We start from the raw sequence: 10,180 nt of genomic DNA, 5'->3' as shown, positions 1-10,180 counted from the left end.
TGGATGGACAAGGGGAATTTTTGGTGCCTTTTTGATTTTAGAAGCAGCTTTTATTATGTTTTTCAAGACAGTTTCTAATTTATTTTTGTTAACTTTTTTGTAAGGAGTTGAATTTACTATTTTTTGAAATATAATTTTAATACCAGTTAAGGTAACAATCTCATTTTTTTCTTGATATGAAATCTAAATTTTCTAATTTAACACCCAGAAAGACTGATTTTAGGAATATTGACGCTCCTACCTGAGAAATTCTAAGACCACCCTTTTGTAAGTTTTTTCCATTGATCTAAATACGTGTAGATCAAGGAGCCATAGTAGTCATACATAAAGCTAGCTGCAGTGCCCAAAAGAGATCTCCTCTTTGCCCCTTTTAAACTGTAGATGTCTTATTTTTCATGTTTATCCTTTTTTCTTTTCCTTTTCTTTTTTTTTAAATTTTTATCCCTTTTTAAAAACTGAAACCAGCCTGTGGAAATCTAAGGATTTTAATGTGGTGGAGCAGTGTGCAGCTTTTTTGAGCGTCTCTCTAATAAATGTCACTCTCACATTGAGATCACTCATCTTATGTGTCTCAGTTCCCTTTAAGAATTTAGCACCCTTGAAGGGGAGCCAAAATGCTTGAGTGGTCAGCTCTTATTTTGTGTTTACTGGATGGGCCTGTTTTTAATTATTGTGTTTGGGATTCCAGAAATCATCCCCCCATTTCAGACACTCCCTGTATGGCTTCCAGTTTACTGTGGTGCCTATCCACGGAAGGAGCAAGTGCCCTTTGTCTTCTGAACTGAGAGGCTCAATCTCTCATTTTCCTATTCGTAGGACCATTTTATTTCTCCAGTGTAAACACACAGCAGCCAATTGAAGCAGTTTTAAGAAAGCAGAAGAGGAAAACCCTTTAGAATGCTCCCTCATATCTTAGGTTTCCCTAACTCTGCTACCTCTCACTTGGAGGAGAGCAAACAGGATTACCCAGAAACATATAAAACAGACAGACAAATAAAACTAGCTTAGAAATAAACCAGACCATCTACCAAATTTTTGGAAGGTCCAAGGCCAGAGAACTCCCCAGGAGAGGCTCAAAGCCGAAGAGGGCACAAAGGGCCCACTGTGCTGGTACCAGGCACCAGGTTCAAAGCGACCCCTCAGAAGATCTCCGGTTCATCTCTGGGCCCTTTGTGTTCACCATTATTGTAGACAGAAATAAGCAACTCTGCAAAAATAATAATTAATAAGGTTTATTTCTAAGATGAATTTGAGTGACCTAGGCCTGGAGAGGACGCAAAACATGCCTTTCTCGGGGTGATTAGGTACAGGGGTTCTTTTTATTTGATTCTGAGAGTAAGAAACAGGGTTTAGAATTTAGTGAAGAATTTTCCATTAGTCTGGTCCAAAAAAGTGGGACGTGCGGAAGGGGGCTATAGGTCATAGGTGGGTTTTACAGTTTTTAGATTGGTAATTGGAAAAGAAATGTTGAAATCAGAAAGGAATGTACTTTAACAGAGATAAGAAGACTTACTATGCATCACAAAGATACTATGCCAGGGACAGGATGTAGGAAGTCTTGTTACTAATGGGTCAAAATGGTCTGCTAATGTTTGTGAGCATGACTCTCTCCAGGCCTCTGGAAAAAATTTTGGAAATAAGGAAAAAAACAGTCATATTTTGCCCTCAACACCCTCCATGAGGTCCTCCTGGGAACATCTGTAAAGACACTATGTAGGTTGTCCTCACCTCACAGGGACAGCATCCAGACCTGGAGGTCATAGGCCAAACCTGGCCTGTGGAGGTGAAGGCTTTTTTGAGCATTAGGAGGGAAGATAATTCCCTTCATAGTATGAGAGTCTGAATGATCCATAAACTGTTTAGACCAGGGTGGAGGCTGCAGGGCTACGGAAGATCATGCTCAGGCCCAGTCTCAGATCCTGCCAGTGTCAGAACTTTGAGCTGGCTGTGGGCTTGGACCAGAAAGTGACATTTCTGCAGATACATCCCTGGGAAGTAGCTAAAAGGTTATCTGCATCAGCAAATGCTGGGATTGGCCTTGTGATCCATGTGGAAGTGGGATAGGAATAGTAACATTGTGTGTCACCCAGTAAGTCATTCAATAAAATATCCCTTCACTCCTTTTCTTTTTTTTAATTTTACCAAAAGGCATATGCACTCCTCTAGAGAAAAACAGATAGAAAGAAAGTGCTCCCCATGGGACATGGTCTTATCACAATCCCTTCTCCAATTTCTGCATCTTGTCAGGATTAGGGCACACATACCTAGCCTGTTTTCAAGCCACCATGTCCAGGATTTGAACCACATGGTCAGTCATATGGGATCCAGCTGCCTTAACTGCCATGCCACAGGCTGGCCCCTTTTACAGCATTTCTATGTCAGCCACAGATCAGCGCCATCCTCACAGAACTGTGTCCTGGGGAAGCCAGAAGCCGATGCTTGCTTTACGTGCACAACACAATTGCTGCCCCCGAGAGGTGAGGGACTGGCTGTTCAAGTGGACAGGCATGGAAGTAAAATGCACACTGTAGCTGATTTTTTAAAAATACTTTTTCACTGTGCTCCTATTAGAATGACCAAAATCAGGAACACCGACAACACCAAATGCTAACGAGGTTGTAGAGCAATGGGAACTCTCCTTCATTCCTACTGGGAATGCAGAATGGAACAGCCACTATGGAAGACAGTTGGGCCATTTGTTACAAAACTAAACATGTGCTTACCATACAATCCAACAACCACTATCCTTGATATTCACCCAGAAGAGCTAAAAAACCTATGCCCACACAAAGACCTGCACACAGATGTTTATTGTAGCTTTATTCATATTGACAAAACGTGGAAGCAATTAAGACGCCCTTCAGTAGGAGACTAGATAAACTGGTCCAGCCCATGGGATATTACTCAGAACTAAAAGGAAATGAGCACTCAAGCCATGAAAAGACACGTAAAGGAAACAAATGCATGTTACTAAGTGAAGGAAGACAATCTGAATCACTGTGTGACTCCAACTAACAACACTGTGGAAAAAGCAAAATCATGGAGACAGGGAAAAGATTGGTGGTTACCAGGGGCTAGTGAGAAAGAGGGATGAAAAGGTGGAGCACGGAGGATTTTTCAGGGCAGCGAAACTACTTCGTGACACCCTCATGGTGGGGACATGTCATTATTCATTTGTCCACACCCGCATATGGACAGCACCAAGTTAACCCTAATGCGAACGACAGACTTTGGGTCATACTGAGCTACTCATGCAGGTTCATCAACAGTAAAAAATGTGCCAATCTGGTTGGAGACAGTGATAGTGGGGAGACCGCGTGTGTGTGGGGTCAGAGGACATAGGGGAAATTTCCATACTTTCTTCTTGATTTTTGCTGTCAACCTAAAACTGCTCCAGAAAAATAAAGTCTTTAAAAAGTTAGAAAATGGCCTCAATCCTGCCAGAAATATCGACTTAAAATTTTATACAACTTAAAAGAAATCCACGGGGTCACTATGTGATAATCCTTTAAGAGTTGTTCTGAGGAAATAAGATCACAGAAATGGAATTTGGAGATTTACAAGAATGAACATCTGGAAGGCCATTATTTTAGACGGTGCAAATATTAAAAAACACGGTGCATTTAAAAAATACTTCATCTAATAGAACCAGGGTAAGTAAGGAGTGAGGACCGGATGCCCTGTTGCAGCAGTAGTTGCCACAGTACCAGCTATATGGGTTGAGCCCTTGCAAGGCCCGAGCTAAGCTCTCTGCCAGTCCTGGGATTTTGCTCCAGGAGAGATGAATCCAGTTTCTACCTCTCTGCAAAGTCCACTGAAGCCCAGGGAGCTCAGGAGAGAATCCGGTGTCCCACTTCTGGGAAGGTAAGGACAGAGTCCCTGGGGGTTTTCCCAGGCACTAGGCCAGAGCAATAGGGAGCTTCTGGCCTTAGGGAGAAGCAGGAACTCTATGCCTCTGTAAACCTGGTGAGCACAGGCTTGGCCCCCCTCAGTTCTTCCCTGAACACAAAAATGGGATGAATGATGTCCAGAGAAGCAAGAAAGAAAATGAGCCATAAAGCTGAAGAAATCTCACAAACTGCAGAAATTCACAAGTGTCAGCACTCCTGACTCAGGCCAAGGGACTCTGGCTATGGCATACTCCAGTGAATGGCTCCTCAGTGAAACAGAGTGTGTATCATCCCACCCTAGTGCAGGTTTGCACAGCAGTGCGGGTAGGTGGGAAGGATGAGCCTGGACTAGAGGTCAAGCAGTAGACCAGGAAGGGACTGAACAGAAGTGCACATCCTGGCAGAGGGTACCTGCACATTGCCAGGGCAGCCCCAGACAGCGCAAGACAGGAAGTCCCAGTACCTTCATACTAGGCTTTCTCACGCTGCGCCATGCTGCTCTCAGCCCTGGCTGACCACCCTCCATTTCCCTGGCTCCGCCTCATGGAGTTTGGTCAGCAATTCCTCAAACTGCATCTCCACATAGACAGAGTAAAGGTCTCAAGATGTGTGCTGACCTCTGCCAGCCCATCAGTGCCCACTAGCCCCTCCTGGGCACACATTTCTTCCTCCCTCCTGGTATGGCTGCCCCTGTACTTTTGAATCCAGGGAACATGTTCCTGGTTATCTGTGAGCACTGTGCCTATTCTGCTTTCCCTCTACTTTGCTCTAGAAGAAATGATAGCCACCACGAGGTCTTGGTGTGCTGTCATTAGCACTTTCATCTTTCTCATCCACGTTATGCTGCTGCTGTTTGCTTCACAGTCTCAGCCCCACCCCTGATTTTATTCACATGTGACTGCTGTGCATCTGCATGGCTGACTCGTGCATCACCGCTTCAGTGGTTTTCAATGCTGCTACTTATTCATTTCCTCATGGTCCTTGAGGACCTTCATCTTCTTTGTCATCTCAAGGTGTTCATGTAGAACCCACTTCTATCTCTTATGAGCCTTAATTTCCTTAAAAACATGTTGCACATACTGCACAGTGCTCGCTCTCTCTCTCTCTCTCTCCCCCTCTCCCTCTCTCTCTTTTTCTCTCTCTCTCATTTTTCCCATGACAGAGAAGAGAATGAGTCAGTGGCAGCACCCACAATGGGATCTTGACCTCAACCCACTGCCAGCTTCTACCAGCCCTAGATTATGGCCACAGGGAGGTCTCTAGACTTGAACCTGCAACTATCCCATATGGGTTGGTCTCACAGAGTCACATTTTACTGCACCACTGCCACCATCTGGCCTTGTCCTGTGTCTTAGAAGCTCAACTCTTAGCCATGCTGTATTTGTCACTCTCCTGTCGGTAGAGTCTAGGCTACTTGCTCGTGTTGATGAGTGAACTGCCATCTTCCTGAGTAAACTTCACTGGAGCAGCTGGTGTGTCGAGGACACCCCTGCTTCCTCCATAGGAGAGGCTATGGGAGGAGCTGTGTGGTCATTTCTTCACTCACCTCCAAGACACACAGCCTCCGGGAAGGAAGTGGCTCCAACCTTGGCCTGGTCCTACTGGTAGTGTATCTAGCAGAAATTTTGTGCAATGTGTGGCACCTCTGGTTTGGGGAGGAGGGTTGTGAAAGGGCCCCGTTTTTTTGACTTGGCCATTTGCTTGGTTCCAGGGATATGGACTTAGGAGCCAGTTCTGAAGTCCCCTCTCCTTTGCCTCATCTGCCTCAGTGTTCCTTTAGAGTTCTGGCTCTCATGTCCTGACGTGGGTGTGGTGAAGAAGGGCTGTGCTTACATCATAACCACAGCCACCTGACACTCACTGGGAATCCCAGCCCACTCACTGGGAATCCCTGCTTGGAGTGCAGGAAACTGGGAAGTTCATTCAAGATTCAGTGAGTCCCAGAACTTTGGATTTTGCTTTAAAGTCTACCTAACCTACTGAGATTTCTAAATTTGCAAAATTGGTATTCATATCTTCAGAGAGAAAAGTTTTCTCAAGAGTCAGCGATTCTTTCGGCTTCTTTAGAAAAGAGCCCAAAATATCTCCCTCGCTCACATTTTGCTGCATTTCCCCTTTTCAGCGCAGCCAAGCACAAAGAAGCTGATCGAGTACAAAAACAGAAAGGTAAACTCTGTCCAGTCCATTTGAACAGGTCTGTGTAGGAGAGACCCAAGGATGTGCTCACCCATTGGGTCTGTCTGCATTTCAGAATCAGCCAGCCTGAGTACACACTCACTAATCCAGCCCTGAAAGATTGCTCATGCCTCTGGCTCCCCTTCTGGACCACCACACTAGGGTGAGAACTGGGGTCTCCAAGTGTGAGCAAAGTCTGAGCTGCTGGGACTTGCCTGCAGTCTTGGTAGATTCTTACAATGACATCAGGAGACACTTGTTCTCATTATACTGGCAAGGGAGCAGAGAATCAGGAAGGTTTGGTCACCTGCTGACCCTCCACTTTTGGACTCACCATACACCAGGCTGTGGCCCACACAGCTCTGCTGTTCTGGTCTGTCCTATTGCTAAGGACAGAAAATATCTGCATCTGGGTAATTTATAAGAATAGAGGCTTATTCAGCTCATAGTTTGGAGGCTTAGGGTCCAAAGTCCAAGGCTGCATCTAGTAAGGGTCTTCCCACTGCTTCACAACATGGCAGAGGGCAGGAGCCTCTACAGAGGGTATCTCTGTCTCACTCCCTCTCATTAAACACCCACCAGAGTTCAGTCATGGGGCTCACCCCAATGCCTACTCACCTCTCAAAGGCTCTACCTTCGAGCTCCACAATCAGGTGAAGTCCACCCTCTCAATACCGTCTCATTAACTCACCAGATGTGAACACGTGGATTCGGCAGGGACACATTCAAACCACAGCAAGCATACATTATGAGCATTGCTCAGACAACACCGGTGCCAGCTGTTGGGAAATGTCATTGAAAACAAAGTAAACAAAGTCTTCCAACCTAGTAAACCTCTCCCCAAAGGCAGTAAAGGATACATCATCTCGTTTTTTTAAGTTCCAAAACAGAATGTGCTGGGCATCATAGGCCACCAGCTGTGAGACTACAGAGAAAGCAGGGGTCTTGGCAGAACACAACCAGGCAGATCCCACTGGGCTGCATGCTCTCCAGCTAACAAGAGAACCAGTGCTCATACAGGACTCAGCAGTAGCATCTGTTACACAGAGCACCTAAATTTACCTGATGGGGCGTTCTTGTTATCTGGCTGGTTTTACAAAGGAAAAATAAACTATTCCTACCTGTGACAGGCGATAGCTTCACACTCAGAGTCAGGCGCCCACAAAGTTTGGGTCTTATCCTGCCACAGATGCTGAGGGATGAGTACTGTCTCCCAAGGGTGATTCCTGGGCCCTTGAGAAAGACATTTAGCTTGCAAAGCTGGCAAGAGGCTTATTTCACTTTTAAACAGATTTACATGCATTTCAAAGGTTTGGAAAAGAACTCAGAAGTTTTCTAAAGTAGATGCTAGGAGAAGGGAGGAGGGTGTCCCTTTCCTTATTTCATGGTAGTCTTAAGCCTTTTACTTTAAATTTGAATTTCCTCTTCTAGCACCCACCAGACAGTAAGGCCTCATGGCCAGCATGGTGGACCCTAGAACCTATAGAACCTGCCTATCCCCAGGTCTTCAGGCCTGCAATGAAGCTGCTGATGGTCTTCTCTTGGCTGGCCTTCCACCCTTTGCTTCTGAAAGGGTCCACTTGAATGGACAGTGGACATAATGGTTGAGGCATGGGGTAGCTTTAAAAGAAAGCCAAGGACTCGCCTACTCCATTCTTTTTCCTTCCTTCCTTCCTTCCTTTTTTTTTTTTTTTTTTTTTTTGTCATAAGGCACATGAGCTTGCCAGAGAGAGAAGGAAAGTGAGAAGTCATCCCCTGAGGGGATGGCCACACTGCAATCCCTTCTCCTCCATTCTCCTCCTAGCATTTTGCGCACATATGCACCCACTGAAATTTTCAAGGCTTTAGGGCTGGCACTCAAACCAGAGTTAACCACAGTCAACCATGAGGGAGTCCAGTGTCTTAACCACTACATCACCTGCTGGCCCAACTCTTTTTATATTTTTAGAAAGCATGAACTGCTCATCCTCAAAGACACTACTGTACATTAAGAGATCCTAAACAGGTAGATCCATTTATAAATGATTGCTTACTCTTCATGTTTCTCTTCTACAGATAGAGGAGGAACAATTTATACAGAACAATAAATGGGGAAAGGATAATTTTGTTCATTCAAATCTGTTTCCCATTCATCTATGAATTATAGGTCTTTTTTATAAAGGTGTCAAGGAATACATCTTATATCATGTTTGTGGTAATGAGAGTTATCAATTTTAGCATCCACATATCAGAAGTTTTATAGTCAGTGTTAATGTTCATTTCTTCCATGGTTCTAAGAAAGCAGGAATTATTATTCTCCTGAAACAGGCAAAGAAAAAGTTTCAGTAAAATCTTGGGCAGAGATTCAACACCAAAACAGCCCAACCCCATTTCTGGATTCTTGTTGCTATAGGAAAGTGTGATATTTTCAGCAGTTTTTGTCCCTTTCACTTTAGATTCTTTTCATAATTCATAATTTAAAATTTTTTTGTATAATTGCCAAAGTGCATATATACTTGCCAGAGAGAGACAGAGATATGGAGAGAGAGAAAGCTCCCCCCCATGGGGCATGGTCATGCCACAATCCCTTTAACTCTGTTTCTCCATCCTGTGGGGATTTGGCATAAATACATATGAACCCGGCATGCTTTTTAAGTCACCAGGGCCAGGATTCAAATTATTTGGTTGGCCATGTGATAGCTCCCCTATCAACTAAGCTACAGGGTCAGGCCCCATAATTTAACATTTTTATACTAAAAATATTTAGCTCTCACTCTGCAGTTCTTCCCATTGCTTCAAAACTGAGTCATCTTCCATTCTGCCATTCTTACCAGCTCTTGTGTGGCAGAAATGAGTGAGCAAACCAAGGCCAGAGACTGACTTGGAACCTGCAACTCTCCTGGTCTGCTCCAGGTGCCAGCCTCTCTTGCTTCCAACGTCTGCCCTGCCATTATCCCTGGCTCCTGCACAGCAGAAGCGAGTGAGAGAACTGAGGGCCGGGAACACCTTGGAACCTCTACTATCTCCCGTTCATTATAGACTTCATGGTTTTCTGAGGCACACAGTGTACAACCATACTTTCTTCCTCAGTTAAAACCATGCAGGTCAGCCCCAGGTGCATCTGTTCTCTAGAATCTGGGCATCATTTGGAAAATCCAGTCCTAGCAATGAACATACAGGTTACAGGGTGAGTGTCAGGGAGACAGGGCTGCAAAGAGATCACAGATCATATTGTCCCACATACCTTTCCATTCTCAAAATTAATTCTATGAAATTAAGAAGAAATGTATAATCCATAAAATGATCAAAACCACTGCAGAGGCACACAAAATATGAGAAACAAAGAAACTATCTCTTTCCCAAGGAAAAATAATAATTCCTCATCATCCACAGACCATACAATGGAACTCATGGAACTTTCAGATCAACAGTTCAGAATATTCATAGGGACAAAACTAAATGAGATACAAGAGAAAAGAGACATGAACTGCAGAAAATGCAAAAGAGACAATGAGCTCTAGGAGATGAGAAAATCCTTCCACAATTTGAAAAAAGAAATAGATACCATAAACTGATCCAGCAGATGGCATAATGATTACATTGCTGGACTCCCACGTAGTCGACCATGGTTCGAGTCCTGAACCTGGTAGCATGAAACTCACGCTGGGTGCCTATGCATGTATGCCCAAGATCCCAGGTAGAAAACGGAGGAGGAAGGATTGCAGCATGGTCATACCCCCTGGGGTGTGATTTCTCACTTTCTGTCTCTCTCTGTCTGGCAATCGCATATGCCCCATAGCAAAAATCTCTCTCAAAAGGAAAAAGAAGAAAGAAAGAAAGAAAGAAAGAAAGAAAGAAAGAAAGAAAGAAAGAAAGAAAGAAAGAAAGAAAGAAAGAAAGAAAGAAAGAAAGAATCAAATAGAACTGTTAGAAATAAAGGCTATAATATGGGGAATAAAAAACCTCCCTCGAAAGTATTAAAAGCAGATAAGGTCATGGAGAAGACTGAATCTCGGATGTAGAAGACAAAAATCTCTGACCTAGAAAAAAGACACCAAAAAGATAGAGAAAATAAACCAAAAAACTGAGGATAATATACGAGAAATGCCAGATTCCATTAAACATCCAAACATCCA

The sequence above is a fragment of the Tupaia chinensis genome, unplaced genomic scaffold, assembly GCF_000334495.1.
Source record: "Tupaia chinensis unplaced genomic scaffold, TupChi_1.0 Scaffold144150_1, whole genome shotgun sequence".
NCBI lineage: Eukaryota > Metazoa > Chordata > Mammalia > Scandentia > Tupaiidae > Tupaia > Tupaia belangeri.
Note: the sequence above shows the minus strand (reverse complement) of the source record.